Source organism: Globicephala melas, chromosome 16 (assembly GCF_963455315.2).
Source record: "Globicephala melas chromosome 16, mGloMel1.2, whole genome shotgun sequence".
In the NCBI taxonomy this organism is placed as follows: domain Eukaryota; kingdom Metazoa; phylum Chordata; class Mammalia; order Artiodactyla; family Delphinidae; genus Globicephala; species Globicephala melas.
Window position 1 is genome coordinate 17,102,500 of NC_083329.1, and position 19,252 is coordinate 17,121,751.

General features: G+C 44.2%; 1 protein-coding gene across 4 annotated transcripts in view; it reads right to left on the bottom strand.

Moving 5' to 3' along the window:
• The window catches only part of VTI1A (vesicle transport through interaction with t-SNAREs 1A), a 374,916-nt gene that overhangs the window by 53,499 nt on the left and 302,165 nt on the right, over positions 1 to 19,252 (bottom strand). The gene's annotated exons all lie outside the window — the stretch shown is intronic.

Consider the following 19,252-nt stretch of genomic DNA (forward strand, 5'->3'; position numbering starts at 1 on the left):
CTATGCGAAGGACCTTTGACAAAACGGAGAAGCAGAGGAACTTCTTCTAGCCTTTGTGCCTCTGCCTCAAAGCCTATTTCCCCTTCTCTCTCCCCAACCAAATAGATCCTGAGCTGCTCCTCTGGTACCCTCAAATCTAGACCTGAACACTCGGCCTCCTTTTTGAGATACCTTCTCCAACACCCTCCACATCAAAATGTTTGAATTCCAGGCTCCATGGCCTCAGGACCCAATGGCAGGTGCATTAGGTACCAAGCTCTGCTGTTACTCATTGCCTTGCCTCAGTCAAGTCATTCAGTGCCTCTGAGACTTAGTTGTCTTCTTTTGCCAAGTGCAGGAGCTGGATAGATTTCTAAGGGCCCTTCCTCTCAGCTCTAATATCCTATGATTTATGCCAGTAGCTCCTCTTGGGTTATGGTGTCTCGTGACGTTGGCAGAGCTCTTCTTACTGCTTCGTGTCATCACATCCACTAGCTCTCTGCTGCCCACGCCAGGTAAGATGTTCGATACTGGCCTCGATACTGTGCCTTAACCCAAGGGTAGGGCACCACTGGAAGAAATTTCAGGCCTAGCAGAAAAAAATCTGAATTCACACTCTGAAGATCCTTCTTGGTCCTCTTTTCCAATCACTCAGTCCTATGGCTACAAGTTTTCTTTCCAATCAACTGTCTCTTTTCAGGCACCGGGGGTACCACCTGCAACACTGAGATGGGTTGAGGCCTAAGCACCTGCCAAGCACACCCTCAGCTGAGTCGAGGTGTGTCCAAGCATCACCCTTTTCTAAGACTTCCCAGGGTCAGTATCTTGGAAGAGGAATGGGGATAGCACAGGATAGTTTATAGGTGGGTTTGTGCCTCTGGAATTGACTACTGTACGGGATTCTAGGGTCCTGGTCTGTGTGAACTGACGTAGCAGACACACAGTTGGCTAAGCACACAGTAAGATCAATGGTGGAAGAGGTGTTAGAAGTACGATGAGTGTGAACACACACGTTTTGTGTGGCAACTGGACATCAGGTACTGTGTGCTTTTCCATAACTGGGAATGCTTTCTTGAACTCATTCAATAACGCTGGAAACTTGGTATCAATAGCCCACTTTAGATATGAGAAGACCAAGGCTCAGAGAGGTTAATGACTCATCTAAGGTCACAAGTGTGGCCAAGAATCAGCTCCTAGTCTTTTGACAAAAAGGTCAATTCTGTTTCTGTTACACCCTACTTCTGCCCAAAAGGCTCAGAGATGGCAGGAAGGTAAGAGACAAGTACAAGTTATGGTGATTAAATCACTACCCTCTTGGTCATTATTTCATCCACTTAATGGGCACACTGTATAAGCTTTCGAGTTACACTCTATGGCTTGCAGACTAGAGCTTCTGAGAGCTGAAGCGGCTCTCCCATTGCGAAAGTTGACCCTTCCCATCCTGCTCCTATTGGCTAATGAGCTTCCAAGGTGGACTGGGCTTTGGTATGTCTTAGTGGATGACCATATCACTTCACAGTTCTTTCTCTTCTGCAAAAAATGAGAGAATTGGATCCCTACCTCAAACCGTATATAAATATTAACTCAAAACGGATCAAAGACCTAAATGCAAGAGCCAAAACTATAAAATTCTTAGAAGAAAACATAGGAGTAAATCTTTGTGACATTGGATTTAGCAACAGATTCTTGAATACGACACCGAAAGCACAAGCAACAAAAGAAAATAAATTGTAATTCATCAAAATTAAAAACTTTTGTACTTCAAAGGACACTATCAAGAAAGTGGAAAGAAAACCCACAGAATGGAAAAAAATATTTGCAAATCATATAGTTGATAAGGAACTTGTATCTAGACCATTACAACTCTGTAATAAAAAGACAAACAACCCAATTAAAAATGGGCAAAAGATCTGAGTAGACATTTCTCCAAAGAAGATATAAGCTAATAAGTAGAGAAAAAGATGCTCAACATCATTAGTCATCAGGGAAATGCAAATCAAAACCACAGCGAGATACCACTTCACACTCATGAGTACGGCTGGAATCAAAAAGTCAGATAAAACCAAGTGTTGATGAGAATGTGGAGAAATCAAAACCCTTATACACTGCTGGTGGAACGTAAAATGGTACAGCTGCTTTGGAAAACAGTTTGACAGTTAAGTCGAAGTTACCATTTGACTCAGTAATTCTACTCCTAGGTTTATACCCAAGAGAAATGAAAACATATGTCCACACAAAAACTTGAACGCGGATGTTCAGGGCAGCATTATTCACAATAGCTAAAACGTAGAAACAACCCAAATGCCCATCAATGGATGTATGGATAAATAAAATGTGGTATGCTACTCATCCATAAAAAGGAATGAAGTACTGATACATACTGCAGGTCGGATAAATCTTGAAAACATTATGCTAAGTGAAAGAAGCCAGCCACAAAAGCTCACGTGTTATATCATATGATTCCTTTTATATGAAATGTCCAGAATAGGTAAACCTATAGAGAAAGTGGATTAGTGGCTGCCAAGGGCTGAGGGGATGGGAAGATTGGCTACAAATTCTGGGGTTTCTTTTTGAGGTGACGAAGATACTCTAAAATCAACTGTGATGCTGTTTGCACATATCTGTGAAGAGTCTAAAAACCATTGAATTATGTAGTTTAAATGGGTGAATTGAAGGGCATGTGAATTACACCTATATAAAACTTTACCAAACCCCCCTGAAACCAAAACCATGAGTGCTTTAGGAGCTGCTCCTGTGGTGTGGCTGCTTTGCTGTGTGGTGGCCGAACATTCCCCCACGCCCCCTTCCCGGCTGCCCGTTTCACAATCTGCTTTCCCCATCTGTCACAGGCTGAGCACTTTTGATGAGAACTTCACAACGCCAGGCTCCATGCTAAGTGTTGGGCAGAATTTATCTCTTTCAATTCTTTCATTTATTTATTTATTAAATTTTTGGCTGCGTTGGGTCTTCGTTGCGGTGCGCGGGCTTCTCATTGCGGTAGCTTCTCTCGTTGCGGAGCGCGGGCTCTAGGTGCACAGGCTTCAGTAGTTGTGGCTCGTGGGCTCTAGAGCGCAGGCTCAGTAGCTGTGGCGCACGGGCTTAGTGGCTCCGCGGCATGTGGGGTCTTCCCAGATCAGGGCTCAAACCCATGTCCCCTGCACTGGCAGGCGGATTCTTAACCACTGAGCCACCAGGGGAGCCCTCTTTCAATTCTTACTCTCCAAGATAGGTACCATTCTTGCCTCCATTTAAACAGGAAGAAACGGAAGGACTTTAGATAACTTGTCCAAGGTCACACAGCTAATAAGTGGCAGATCCTGGATTGGAAGCAAATTTCCACTGACTCCAGAATCTGGGCACATGTGAGCCTGAGTTACATGTGAACACGGGACATCGCACTGGAAAGGGGGCCAGTGTGTGTGCACAGAGGCCTCCCCTTTCCCCACTGGGGCCTGGGGAATCCCAGAGGCCTCTCCACTCTCCATTCCAAAGTGTTCCCTAAGAGAGCCAGAAACGACCCTATCCACATCCTGTTTATTTCTAAAACAAATCATTTGCAATGGGGGGGTCGGGGGTACTTTTTCCCCCGCAGCAGTGGTAGCTGACACTTTGAACCCCATCTTTACACTTATTTGTTTATGAAAACCAGTTTATTTGTGGTTAGGAAGAAACACAGTGAATTTTAAGGAGGTATTTCTATAAACATGCGACAGAAGTAGGATGTTATGAGATTTAACAATGGAATTAATTTTATTAAAAAAAAAAATTGGAATTAATTACTCCTGTTCACGAGGCTGCATCTTTTAGCCAAATTTTCTTTTTCATGCCAAACCAGAACGCTCACTATACAACTTGAACACTCTGATGCAGTACTCACCTCTGCCACTAACTGGCGATGTGACTGTAGGCCCATCACTTGCCCTCTCTGGGTGCCAGCACCGTGTCAGATTCCAATAACTGCTTGTGGCATATAATTGTCCAACACATAATATAAGCCAACTGGCAGCCCACAGCCAGATCCCACGTGCCAGACGTGTTGGTTTGGTGTGTTCAGTTTTTAATTTTTTAAAACAATTTCTTGCCAATATTTACAAACAGGGAAATTTGTAATCTAGAATTCTGGCATTCTGGAAAAGTCGGAAGGGCTGACCTCAGCAGGCCCACACTCCCCCATGACAGCAGTGGAATGGATTCTGAGAAGCCTTTTCAATAGGGCACTCACTTTCCAGGTTTCCCATCACCTCCTGGCTCGTTTCACTCAGCTGTGGTACCTACCCAGTCCCCATGAGCATCTGAGTCTGCCACCCCTGAACTGGATCCCTTCCCAGGTTCCTACCTGCTCTCTCAGGTTATGCCCTAAGCTTTGTCATGTTCCAACAGGAAGGTAAACAAGGGGTGAGCCACCTGGATCTCACCATATACCTTTCCAAATACCATGCAGAGCTACAGGATGTAGAGATTGGTGCCAATGCCACTAGGCAAGAAAAGCCCTTGTGAATACCACTTTGGCCCTCCTGATCAACACCACACCTACAGCAGAACCCAAGTGAGACACCTGGAGTCACCTCAGGTGCCTCCTGATTACTTCCTAATGTGACTGGGTTTTCTTAACTCCTTATGTTGAAACAATTCCCAACTTAACAGGAAAGTTGCAAGAATAAGCACCTCACCACCGCTCTACCTTGCCCAGGACCTTCAGCTCATGCACTGGGGTAGGGGTACACCTGGGTATAAAGCGGGAGGCTGTTGTTCGCAAGTCTAACTTGCTGAAGACTTGAAGGCAGGGAAATTCCATGGTTTCGTCTAACATCCAAATGAACCTGGACTCCAAGTCAATTGATTTTCTTCCTTATGAGAATGGGAGACAAACAGACCTTGAGAATTAAATGACACAGCCTCCCTGACACCAGGTCCTTCCACGCACATGAAGCACTCGCTTCCTGGTTAGTGATAACCTTATAATGAGGCTCCCCAAGATGGCTGCACCCCGCGTGGGGCACAGACGAGGCCTGTGGTCTGTGTTCTAAAGTCAGCAGAGCTGCGGTGGTGACCTGGATTTTCATCTAACTTGTGGATATAATTAATTGCAAATTTCAGCTCTCCCTACTTCACATAGAAATTATTTGGACCATGCATGTTATTTTTCTTTTCTACTCATCCCAGTTTTTCTTTTAAGAAATGAGTAATTGTCAGTCCTACAAGGCCAGAATTACTTCCTAATGTGATTGGGTTTTCTTAACTTCTTATGTTGAAATAATTCCCAACTTAACAGGAAAGTTGCAAGAATAATAAAATGAGCCCCTGTATCCTTTACCTGGATTTACTGATTGTTATTATTCTGCCCCATAAGCGTTAGCATTCTCCCTCTGCATAAACGCATACTCCATTGGGAACCAACCACCAGAGAGTCAGTTGCAGACGTCATATCCCTTTACATTATTTCCATAATACATTTACCAAAATCAGGAAGTTTAACCATGATATAATACTAACATCAAATCCACAGTCTGCATGCTAATTCTGCCACTTGTCCTTATAATGTCCTTTACAGGCTCCCCTACCCTCAACCCCACCCCTGTTCCCGGATTCAGTCAAGGATCACAGACTGCATTTAGCTGTCTACTTTTCATGTCCATTTGGTCTCCCTTAATCTGAAATCCTAATATGATTTTAAAGACGCTTTCTCTGTGGCACCAGAGAACCAGAAAAGGTAGAGGTAGAGGGTGGAAACGTGCAAAAAAAGAAAAAATCCCCCACTGTAATGGTAAGCTGGTAGCCGGCCAGTGGGGGAATACCGAATGTCCCCTCTCGCTTCAGCAGTGGCTCCAGGCGTTTCATCATATGCTTAAAGTTGAGAAGGCAGACTTGCGAAGTTCAGAGTCTTCTATTTTGGTCTTATGCTTTCTCCCAGAGACAACTGCCGTGTCCTGCTCTAATCACCCTAAGTCTCTCCAGAGAGAGCTTTGTGGAGCTGCAATTACATTCCCAGGGCGGGAGAGCAGCTTCCCCCCAGCCCTGTGTCTCACACAGCATCTAAATCATTCCATTATAGCACAACAATGGAGTCTCACACTCGTCAAGCAATTTGTTTTAATTATGTAAATCACTTCATTCTCTTTTCAAATATCTGCAAGGAGCTGCAAGCCACTGCAGGTCAAAATAGGATGTGGAAGACACGGGGTTGGGACGGAGAGAGACTGAGGAAGGCCAGGCTTGTCCTGGAGGTCACCTATCATATGAGTACCGGGCGGAGCAGGAGACTGGGGCACGGAAGTCCCGGGAAAGGTATCAGGATGCAAGGGGGGAAGTGATATAGTGTCACCCTCTTGTGACACAAATGCCTCATGGCTCATGGCACAAAGCACAGCTATGCACTTTATCTGGGCTTCTGGGGGAGAGCAGCACCCCAAAAGATACTGCATCCTCATTCTACCAGACGTGCTACAGCTGCCCTATGCACCACTGTTTTGCTGGATTCAGTAAAAAGAGAAACAAGAGTCACCTAGACGTCCTCAAGTCACCCTCCCCCCAAGATGCCTGATGACAAGACTGGTCCTAGGAGCCCAGAATGTTCTGGGCTTTACACTATCTCACCATGTCTTGTATGGAGTTAGGGTTTAAAATAAGTTGGTTAAGTGTCCCATTGATCTTCAGAAAATTATTTTAATTATTAGTTTTTCGTTGTAACTAAGAAAATTGGGAGAATACAGAGAAACAGAAAAAAAAGAAGGAAGGAAGAAAGGCAGGCAGGTAGGCAGGCCCCCTTAGTTGGATACCCTTAAACAAATATATTTAACATTTGCGGGTGTTCACTCCCATTGTTCCAGCATACTCCACACTGTTATAGTTTATGCCTCCCTCTTTCCAGGACTAGGACAACACATTAGAATAGTTTCTCTATTGTGCTTTTAATCTGGCAGCTTTTACTTTGTACTCAGCACTGAATAGGCACTTACTTTCTCTTAGGAATTAAGTGTGCAGTTAGGGTTTGCTGCCGTCAAATAAAGACGGGACTTGGGGAGGCAGGATAGCCAAATGGTTAAGAGGATGGACTCTGTGCCCAGATCATCTGGATTCGAATCCCTAAATCCCAACTTACTAATTGTATGACTTTGGGCCTTAGTTTTTACCACCTGTAACAGGACACGATAAAATACTTAACCCAAAGGTTGTTGTGAGAATTAAAATACCACATACAAAGAGTGCAGTACCTGCTACATAGTAAGAAATCAATAGATGTTAGCTACTATTACTATGATTATTGTTACAACATTGTTTGAAAAGTCAGGTTTAAAGCACAGATTGGGAAGCTGATGGAAAGCATTTCCCTTTCAAAGAATAAAAACTCAAACGGCCAAGAAATTAGTAGCTTTCAAATTCTGTTTTGAAGGCTATAATATATATGGAGCAAGATTGAAAGGACAAACACCTGAATGCAATATTGTTACACCTTTCTCACTAAACCATAACAGGTGTGGATCTTGTCCTGATTCCTTTCTCCCTTTATGGCTTCAAAGAAAAATAATCCTCGGCTTCCATCTCATCCAAACTACCTGCCATTAAACCAGTCTCACAACTTCTTAAAACACTTATAACCACTTAGAATCCTTTGCTATGTTAACTCTCCCTTTCCTCCAGCTACCTAAGGAAAAGATTGGTTGATGACACACACAGGACACATTTTCTAGCATCCTTGCTAAAAGCCACCACTTCCTCTCTTATGACAGGAATCAAATGAGAGGTTTTAGCCCTATGGACCACAGGATCCTTTGAGCACTTTTTGTAAATCTGAAGCAAGTCCTTTCTTTCCTCTCCTCTTTGAAGGGTGCTAACACGTTTTTCTTTCCAATGGGAATCTGAGTCCTGATTTTCCCATTGACTATTGATTTGAATACAACATTTCCCTCTTCTGGCGAAGTTGCCGGGAGCAGTCAGCAGGTAAGAACCTGATGCCAAGTGCTTCCAGAAACAGGCTCTTTCTAACTATTAAGTCTAAAATTATATTTGAATCTAAGCTTATAAACCGGCTGGTAACGGAATTTAGTAAGGTTTATAAACATAAATTTTAAGTAACTCTTAATAATACTGTTTATCAGGGAGGGAGACGCAAGAGGGAAGAGATATAGGAAGATATGTGTTTGTATAACTGATTCACTTTGTTATAAAGCAGAAACTAACACACCATTGTAAAGCAATTATACTCCAATAAAGATGTTTAAAAGAAATACTGTTTATCTTTAAAAGTACTAGCTTTTCATTATTTATATATAGTTTACACACTTGGTGCATTGCTTATAGTCAGTTTTTAACTTCACTTTTTGTTTCTACAAAACACCTTTATTGCCTAAGGTTTCCTTTTATGCTTAACCTTGTCAAAATTCCTGAATATTCCTTAACTCGTCCAACTGCATCTATATGGTGTGGCCCCGGCTATCAGTTCCACCTAACCTCATACCACTCTTCCTTCTCTTGCTCTCCAGATACACTGGCCTAACCAGATTTTGCTCTCTGTATACCCCCTCCCACCACGGGGCTCTTGCACAAGCTCTGTCTATGCCAGGAGCATGTAGGTAATGTCTTCACATCTCAAGGATCACTTCTTCAGGAAACCTGCCTGTTGAGTGAAATCTCTAGACCAGAGATTCTCCACCTGTGGTCTCTGGACCTGCATCATTAGCACCTCCTGGGGTCTCGCTAGAAATGCAAATTCTCAGGCTCAGACCTATTAAATCATAAACTCTGGGGTTAGAGCCCAGCAATCTGTTTTAACAAGCCCTCCAGTTGATTCTGAGGCCTGCTGACTCTTGAGAATCACTTGCTAAGATAGTCTTACTGCACTGTGATGCTCTCCCTCATGGCATTCATGACAATTACACTCTCCTGTTTGTGTGATTACTTCATTAATGTCTGTTTTCCCCCACTACCCTGAGGGCAGGAACTGTGTTTTTCTGCTCACCATTGTTTCCCTAGCACCAAGCACCAAGTTATGTGCTTAGCACATAACAGGTGTTCAATTAATATTTTTCAATAAATTAAAAATAGGGCTTCCCTGGTGGCGCAGCGGTTGAGAGTCCGCCTGCCGATGCAGGGGACGCGGGTTCGTGCCCCGGTCCGGGAGGATTCCACATGCCGCAGAGCGGCTGGGCCCGTGAGCCATGGCCGCTGAGCCTGCACGTCCGGAGCCTGTGCTCCGCAACGGGAGAGGCCACAACAGTGAGAGGCCTGCGTACCACAAAAAAACAACAACAAAAAAACAAATGTAATGTTTAAAAGCACAAATATTATAATAGAAGAAATGGGTTAACGAGATGAACATGTAATTTACAAAAGAAGAAATAGAAATGGCAAATATTTTAATATGTTCAACCTTAACTAGTAAATAAAGAAACTGGTAAAACAATGTGATGCCATTTCCCCCCACTTATCAGGTTAGTGACCATGAAAGGGATTATAACGCCCAGCAAGGACGGGGTGATCGCTGCTGTAGGAATGTGTATTTGCGCAGCTTTTCTGGACTGCGGTTTGGCATCATTTTGAAAATTGAAAATGACCCGGCAATGCACCCTTAGTCGTGAACTCTAAGGATGCATTAGAACATGTGTGCACTGGTCTATGGATGTGCAAGAGTGGATACTGTAATGCTGTTAGTAACTGTAATTTTGAAATGCAAATATTCATCAATAGGCATGTGTATAAACAAATTGTGATACATTCATAACACCAAGTACCACACAGCCCATAAAAATGACGACGCTGATGAATAACTGATACGGAACAACGATCACAATATTTAGTAAAGTGAAGAAAGTTCAACTTCATTAAAAAATTGTATCTATATGTGTTCGTAGCAAGAGAAAAATGCCAAGACACATATTCGGCAAAAGGTTATTAATGGTGTGATTTTAAGTCTCCTATAATTTTCTAATTTTTTCTAATACATTACTCCATATAATATAAAAACTTAGAATATAACATTTTAAACGCCAAGTTTAGCTTAAGCAAAGTATAGCTAGGAAGGTAACACAGTTTTATAAAAACAAAACCAACTAAAGATAATTCTCAAAATATGATTCTTTTGCATTATTCACTGTTTTGGATTAACCATGCCCCAAGTCTTCTCCATTCCCACAGACAATCAAGAATTGCCTACAGCTGGCTACGACGGCCGACAAATCAAGTACTACAGGCTCTGACTGGGATTAAGTGGCTGGTGACTGATAGCATGCATGCAAAGTGCGTCCAAGAATCTCTGGCACAGAAGAGGAAAAAATCTCTAAACTTCACTAGGAATTCCTGAGGGTACCACGTGTATCTCCAGTGCTGCGGGTTGGGCATCAGTCTACTGGGGAGGTTTAAACAACCCCCAGGGATGCCGCAGACACTGTCATTGGCAGGCGTAACTGCAGCTTCTAAAAACCTTTCCTTCCATCTTTCCTTTTTTCTCTCCTCGGAACCATACAGGTTCTTGACATGCTGTTTCCCAGAAGGGGTGCTACGGCATGAATCAGATGAATAAACCATTGAGAGGGTTGTAAAGGCCACCACACAGGTGTCTGACCAGCACCCGGTTCATGACGTGTTCTTGGCGTCATATGGCAGCAGGGAACAAAAGCATGAGGCTGGAGGTCAAAGGCAGAAATGCAATGACCTTGTGGCGTATTTTCATGAAACAACGCCTGAGAGCTAAATTAAGATGAGGTTTAAGCATAAAACAGGTTCTAAACAAAGACAACTTATATCAATATAAGGCACGAAACTCCCAAACACAGGGCTCTGAAGTTCCATAACTCAGTGAAGCAGTGTCCTATCTGCCACCAGACTATTAAATTCACTTCTTGAAGCTACAAAGCAGGGCAACATACAAACAGGCAGGAAAAGAAGCAAGAACTCAATTCAACCTCACCACGCCCCTTGGTGCAGGTGGGGCGTGTAAAATTATGCTTGGACGTGAGACTTGGAACAAAGGCCAGTGGAACATTTAAAGTCTACTGAGAGGTCACATGCCCAGTCATTCACTCTCTGCTAACCAAAGTGGCACCACCAATGGGTTTTTGAGTCTGGTGCCAAGTTTGAGGTGCTGTCCGGGTCCAAGTTTGAGGTGCTCGAGGGTCGCAGGCTATGCAAAACGCCCTCCGGCTGTGACTCTTAATTTTTTAAACTAGCCTTCTGCCAGATCATTTAGCTGTGATAAGCTCGATCAGTGGTATTTAAATGTCTTGGGACTTCCCTGGTGGCTCAGTGGTTAAGAATCCGCCTACCAATGCAGGGGACACGGGTTCGATTCCTGGTCTGGGAAGATCCCACATGCTGCGGAGCAACTAAGCCCCTGCGCTACAACTACTGAAGCCCACGCGCCTACAGGCCGTGCTCTGCAACAAAGAGAAGCTACCGCAATGAGACACCCGCGCACCACAACGAAGAGTAGCCCCCGCTCGCCGCAACAAAGACCCAACGCAGCCAAAAATAAATAAATAAATAAGATGTCTTGATCCATTCCACGTGTGTGAGCTATGGTTCTGAAAGCTAAAGGGCACTGTGCTCCAGGCCCAGTACTCACACCAATTCTGGGAGCAGCTGAGAGTGAAAAGAAGCCACATTTTCAAGTGAAAATGTTCATTTTCAGGCAATGATGGCCTCATATTCATCAACTCGATTCCAGGTAGATATTAATAAGAAATTGGGATATTGAGTGCTAATGACTGTGTATCCTTTGCATAATTACAATGACCTCAAGTGCTTCCAAAATGCCAAACTAACTGATTAAAATTAGTCCTGCTGAAATTATAATATCCCAATTCAAATCTCCTGCCCAAATATACTCTCAGAACTATGTTTAAAGATGGATTTAGAGAAGACAAATAGCACTCAGTGCCTGGTCCAGGGCCAAGGTCACTGCGAATTCACGTTTAAAAGCCTTCACTATGGCTCCTGTGCCAGTTCGTAGGAATCTCTCTGTCTTCCTGTTTCTGGATCACTATCTGGTTTCCATTGCTGAGAAAAAAAGAAAAAAAAAGCTCTCAGCCTAGTTTTGTCTAACGTCACCTCTGATTTCACTTGTTTGTTCTTTTTTGGCCTCCGCCATCACACCTTGCAGCTGGAGGGTTGCGTCTGGACCACTGGCTGCAGCACACTCGGCTCTAGCACCCCTGTGAGTGCAGCTACAGAGAATGTGCCTGCAGCCCTTAAAGCCATCAGAAATGAGCCCCACAGCATCCACACTACCAGTGGTTGACTACCCCTCAGCTGAAATCACGTAACCTACCCAGCACCCAAACTTTCCAATCCATTTTATTTATAAGAGACTTTAAATAAAATCTGGTGAGTAAAACTGTAATGTACCTAGTGTAACAACTGTCAAAGAAAGCCATTTAACTCTTTGGGGCGGAAGGCAGGAGAAAGCATAAATACTGTCCAGGTCTGCAGTAAATCAGTTCATTGTAGAAGAGTTTATTGAGATCACAGAGTAGATTCCCAGAGAAGGAATTAAGATAGTTTCTTGCAGCATGAACGAAATTGTTACACGTGTATAGATACACACACGTACAGAGCTATATACACATATACAGCTAATCAGTTTAATTCATATATACATACGGAGTGAAAGAAAGAGAAAAGAAGGAAGAGGAGGGGGGAGGAGGGGAAGAGAGAGGGGGAGGGAGGGGGGAGAGAGCAACCATCAATGGTAATAAATACAGCAACAGAATCAACAGTTTCAAAACTCAATTGTGCAGAATTGAACTTATTTTTCTAGCTTATAGGATTAAAACTGGATTTCAACATAGAGGTGACACACTGCATTGACATTAAGAATAATGTCAGGCTGTGTAAATATTTTTCCAAAGAATATGTGGCATTATTAGTGAGAGTAAGACATAACTGTTATGTTTAAGGAAAGAAAGCCTTTATTTGTTCCCTATACAATCATAACTCAATCAACCAAACACGGCTTTCCCTTGCCCTCAAGCCACCATTATAATGGGAGTTTTGTGTAAGCTCCTTGTTTGTACAAAAGCCTGACGATATAGTCTTGAGGGGTAATCCTAAAGCTGTTAGACCGAAATTAAAACAAATCTTACCGGTAGATCTGGGTTTTTAAGACAGCTCTATTTAAGAGGGCCATGCTGATTATACCGGGAGATAAGCCCCACACAATCGAGGGGTGATCACTTCAGCAAACATGGGCACGGCATTGTAATTTTCTAGTTTTCACCTTACAGAAGAGCAAAGATCTCACAATCACTTTGTGAAACAGCAGCAAATTCCTCAAGACTTAACAGTCCTGGTATGCAAAAGCCTGAGTACGAGGTTGGCTTTATCTTTTTTTTAACCTTAAAAGTAAGAAAGAAAAATGAATGCTCACAGGTAAAATGGCTTCACCTGTCACCAAAACAGAGCAGGACAGACAAGGAAGGGCGTTCTGTCCTATTTTTGCATCCTTAAATCCAATGGGAACTTGATATCATGGATTGACAAACAATCTGGATTGTTTCCAACTTTTTGGATTTTCTTAAAATTTCATCTCTGTCCCCGCCCCAACACATACATATCAATAATCAACACACCACAAACATAACGCATCATAGTGGTCTAGACACCATGTTTTGAAATTTTAGAACAGAACGATTGAAACTGTCAAACGTCTATTTCTACCTCCTTAGATTCCATGTCTCCATGTGGACTCCTGCATATTTTCCTTGTCTATATCTATAGCTTCACGATCCCCCTTCTTTATTTCTGGCTCTTTTCAACCCCGGCTTGGAAGACTCCAGTATTCCCCACACTGCTCTCCAAATTCACTTCTCAGCAGTGCATTTTTGTTTTGCTTGATTACAGCACCAGCGTTCAATCACCAAGCAGTCTGAGAAGAGCTGGGGTTGGCTAGACCCTGGAAATGCACCCTGACTCTTCTGATCTGGGTAGCCTTGGCGTGTTGGGACAGTGAGAAGACACGGGCCCTTAGTGGCAATGAGAGTCTGGGGGTGGGAAATGAACAGGTGGGGGCTTCCGTGGGTGTAGAAAAGCATGCAGTTCCTTTGAATCTGCTTCTTGAACCAGTAAAACAAAATTCCTTCATACTTTGTGTAGGTGTTATGGTTGACTGGGAGGATTCCCTGAATTCAAATGACTCTTTGCAAGCTTGAGACTGGAGAAAAGAAGCCTTTTTGAGAAGTGTTTTGCAGTTGAACTGCGTCTGTTGTCTGTTTCCAACAAAAATACTTTCTAACACAGTGTCGCTAAGCGTTGGTTCAGCAGTGCATGTGAACAGACTTAATACACTAGGGGAAATAAGAACTGGATTTTATTAAGTTTATTAACAGCTAAAAACACGATACTTCAACAGTGGGAGGAAAGTGATCCACCCACACAATTTGAGTGGAATGAACATTTGGCTTTAACTACAGCTAATATGTGAAACCTAAAACCTAGTTTTCCATCGAAAGACTGTTGGGGGTCCATTTTTACACTACCTTGATCAAACCAGGAATTAAAGATCAAGCTGGCTCCCTCCAGTCCTGAGGGGTACTGGTATTTCTCCAGTCACCCCTCTTCGCATCAGCATTTCCTTAGGCTTGTCTTTCCCTCCCACCTTAGCTTAACTTGGCTCCCAACCAGGGATGCATTTCTACCAATCAGTTGCCCCAGCTCCCTTGCCGTAAGACAGGAGGCTGAGGGAAGTAAAGTAGGCACCAGCGCTTCTGCGGGAGCCTTGCACAGGAGGGTCACTGATCTCTGAGGCCACTCTTATTAATACAGACGTGGTCTCATTGGTGAGCTCAGCTCCAGCCAAGACTAAGGCTAAGCAAGGAGGCCTACATGCTGCCCAGGTTTTAAAGAGAAACGATACATGTGAAAAATAATGCTACCAAAAATGTTCATTGGAAACTGGTTCTGGGTTGGGGTCTTAAGCCCTTCGTTTAATCCTCACAACTACTCTTGGAGGGATTTCCTACTATGATCTTCCTTTTACAGATGAGGAGACAGGCTTGGGAAGCAAAGGTGGTGAATGGCAGGGCCAGGGGCTGAGCCCACACCCCTCTGCCAGGAGCCCTTCCTCTTGACCACTGTGTGTCCAGCATCACGACTGCAGCCAGTGCTTCCTCTTGCCTCGTTGCGTCACTGACCCCTTGCACTAGAATTACCTTGGTGTGTGTTTAAAAAATGCAGATTCCCAGACCCCACTCCACAGGTTTTGATTTAGCAGGTCTGGGATGAGGTCCAGCAATCGGTCTTTATAACCCACACCCCAGGTGATTCTGAAGCAGAGAAATGTTTTTGGATTACCGAACTAGGGATGTAGTGGAGACATGGGGATGGGGTCTCCCAGGACTGAGCTGGTGGAGGAAAAGGGGTGCTCCTTACAGATGCTCAGAAGAAAGTACAACGTGGAGATTTTGAGACAATCCACAGTATTATAAGACTTTAAAAATGAGACCACCCCAGTTCTAGTCCCACCTTCTCTATGACCCTTCCTGTTTGTGCTAATCCCCAGTGAATAAACTGCTTTCCAGATTCCTTCAGCTCCAGTTTGGATCCCACGGTTATACTCTGTTTTGTTTTATGTATCTTTCCTTTATTTTACAGGTGGTTATTGCATAAACACTATTTGAAAATAACTGTGGGGATATGAAATAAGTGACAATTCTTACATACAAAGATGCTCAGGGCAATATTATGTATAATGGTGAAAAAGTATAAACAAACAAAATGTCCAGCAGTAAAAGATTAGTTAAACTGTGCAGATATTCTAAACAATGGTTCGAAGCATATTTAATGATATGGAAAATGCTCACATTATGTCAAGTGAAAAAATAATTCTATTTATATGATTTTATAAAAAATAAAAACAAAAAATTGGAAGAGAAAACATCTAAATGTCAGAGTGGGTCTCTCTGGGTATTCAGCTTATGGATAATTTAAAATTTTCTTTTTATATTTTTCTGCATGTGATTAATCTTCAACATAAACCATTTTCATATTAAAAATGTCATTAAAGAGGCTTCCCTGGTTCCCGCAGTGGTTAAGATTCTGCCTGCCAATGCAGGGGACACGGGTTCGAGACCTGGCCCGGGAAGATCCCACATGCTGAAGAGCAACTAAGCCCTTGCACCACAACTACTGAACCTGCACTCTAGAGGCTGCGAGCCACAACTACTGAGCCCGCGAGCCACCACTACTGAAGCCCACGCGCCTAGAGCCCATGGCTCCGCAACAAGAAAAGCCACCGCAGTGAGAAGCCCGCGCACTGCAACAAAGAGTAGCCCCGCTCGCAGCAACTAGAGAAAGCCTGCGTGCAGCAAGACCCAACGCAGCCAAAAATAAAATAAATAAAAATAAATAAATTTATTGTTTTTTTTTTTTGCGGTACGTGGGCCTCTCACTGCTGTGGCCTCTCCAGTTGCGGAGCACAGGCTCCGGACGCGCAGGCTCAGCGGCCATGGCTTACGGGCCCAGCCGCTCCGCGGCATGTGGGATCCTCCCGGACCGGGGCACGAACCCGTGTCCCCTGCATCGGCAGGCGGACTCTCAACCACTGCGCCACCAGGGAAGCCCATAAAGTAATTTTTTTAAACGCCATTAAAAAATAATAGCAGCAAAGAAAGAGAAAAAGTGACAGTAAAAGACAAAAGATCTCCTCAAGGAGCTTAAAATTGAATGTGGGTCTTCCCTGGTGGCGCAGTGGTTGAGAGTCCGCCTGCCGATGCAGGGGACACGGGTTCGTGTCCCGGTCCGGGAAGATCCCACATGCCGCAGAGCGGCTGGGCCCGTAAGCCATGGCCGCTGAGCCTGCGCGTCCGGAGCCTCTGCTCCGCAGCGGGAGAGCCCGCAACAGTGAGAGGCCCACGTACTGCAAAAAAAAAAAAAAAAAAAAAATTGAATGTGGACCATGAGCAAGTTGTATGTGGAGTAGTTACTCCTACCTGTGCTCCCACTGAACCTTGACCTACCCATTCCAGCACTGGTCACGTAGCAATTCTGCATCACTGAACTTGGGCCTGAAGGACTGACTCTCTGCTGGATGGTGAGGGTGGGGGCTGTGTCCTCCTTGGTCATCCTGGTACCCACTGCACCCAGCAGAGTGCACACACAGGGCTGCCTCTCAATACATCTTTATTGCATAGTGAATGAATGACTTAGGTCTCACCTCCCCAACTAAGTTAATGGTGCTTGGAGGGCCGGGCTCACACCATGTATAATATTTCTGAATTTCTTTGAACACCAGTGTTGGGCATACAGCAGGTGCTTAATCAAGACTTGCTCATCTGATGGAGATCCTATCACAAGGAAGCTTGCCGGCTGAGAGGAACCAGTCTCCCAGATGTCTTTCCCGGAGCGCACGCACCACTGCGGCATGTGTATAACTGTAAGTGCCTCGTGGAACGGAAGAGCTGACTTTGCTGAGAGAAGCATCTAGGTAGTCCTGGATCCTTATCTGCAAAAGCAGTCATGCCTTAACATACTGCTCCACCCCACACCCCTTTTGGAAAAAGATTGATAAGCATAATGATGATGTTTTAATGAATTTAATTGCACATTCCTTATGTTCTTGCAGAGTTGCCAACCAGCCACTTCAACATCCAGCAGTTTACTTGTAATAACTTTTCCCCCTTTCTCTTGCCAGGGAGCATAATTATTCTTGCGGTAATTCCTCTCTCTCTCTCTCTCTCTCTCTCTCTCTCTGCTCCCCTTCCCTCTCTCTTTTTCTCAGTGTTTTTTTCCCTTTCTGGGAATTACTCTAAATGGATATCTTTGAAAAGAGGGTGGCAGGCTGCTTTTGGTACAGGACTTACCAAGGACCCCTTCATCAAAGAAGCCCTTGTGACCACGCTCTGGACCTGAGCCAATCAGATCATCTTGCTGTCTGTTTCTGAAAAAACTCTGACCCTGGTATGCAAGTCGAGCTGGAATCTGCAGACAGGCTGACTGCACTCTTAGGCCAACCTGTCTTAGCTGACTGAAAAAACGCTGAAGGGAAAATTACCTGTTTGGCTCCAGACGGAATTAACTTTTTTTTTTCTATATACACACACAAGTATGTTTATTATTTTTTGTTTAAAAGCGTTTGCCTATCTAATATATTCATTAATGTTATCTGGTCAGTACTTGAAACATTTTGAAATATGTGCAAATGCAATAAGGCTACAAGGCCTGGAGGCAAAATAAGATGAATTTTCTAATTAAATGACAGAAAACTGTTTGGGGATTAACGAATGGAGTTCTGTAATCTGTTTACGGGCGCTGCTCCATGCAGGGACATATGGTCCATGTACAGGCCCTGGTGGCTTAGGGGGCCTGGATACCAACCAGCCCGGTCCCTCCCCTACCCCTCTTCAAACCTCACACACCTTGACTCAGATACTGCAGGTAGGTGGTGAGGCCCCAGTCTCAGCAGATCCACCCCTGCCCCCGTCCCTTCTCAAGCAGCCCGGGGCTCGGCTCACCCACTGGGAGTCCACTGTCCCAAGCCGGTATCTTCCTGCCCTAGGTGCCAAAGAAATGCCACAGAATTTTGAGTAAACTTATCTTCTGAGCAGAGTCCTCGAAAAGTTTTACATTCTCTTCAACCCTCAGGCCCACGTTTTTGACATTTCTAGACAATTCCAGAAAAAGGTCATAATTGAGAACTATATTTGATAGTTGCTATCTGAGAAGAGGTACCAACACGTTTCTTTCCTGGACCCATTCTAGAATTTTCCTCTGAAAACTCAGGCATGCGGATGCTGCACACACAGCGTGGCTCCTGCACGCTGGCACCGAAACAGAGAAGATATGACCTTTGCCCTCAAGGGTAGGGTCTGGACACCTCCACACCTGGTATCTTCAGGATTAGTGTGAATGCTTAAAAAATAACAGTTTTGGGCTTCCCTGATGGCGCAGTGGTTGAGAGTCCGCCTGCCGATGCTGGGGACACGGGTTCGTGCCCCGGTCCGGGAAGATCCCACATGCCGCGGAGCGGCTGGGCCCGTGAGCCATGGCCGCTGAGCCTGCGCGTCCGGAGCCTGTGCTCCGCAACGGGAGAGGCCACAACAGTGAGAGGCCCGCGTACTGCAAAAAACAAAACAAAACAGTTTTATATCACTAATGTGTTGACAGTGGCACAACGTACAGGTGACAGAATTATTGTGCCATGTATTTTTAATTTGTACTTTTCAGAATTTTCCAAAATTTCTATAGTGAACTTTTACTTTTGTAGGAATATAATATGTTATTAAAAAGAAACTTCTTGGGAGCACTGCACAGGCACATTCCTGAATTACATGGAGTCGAGTTAGGG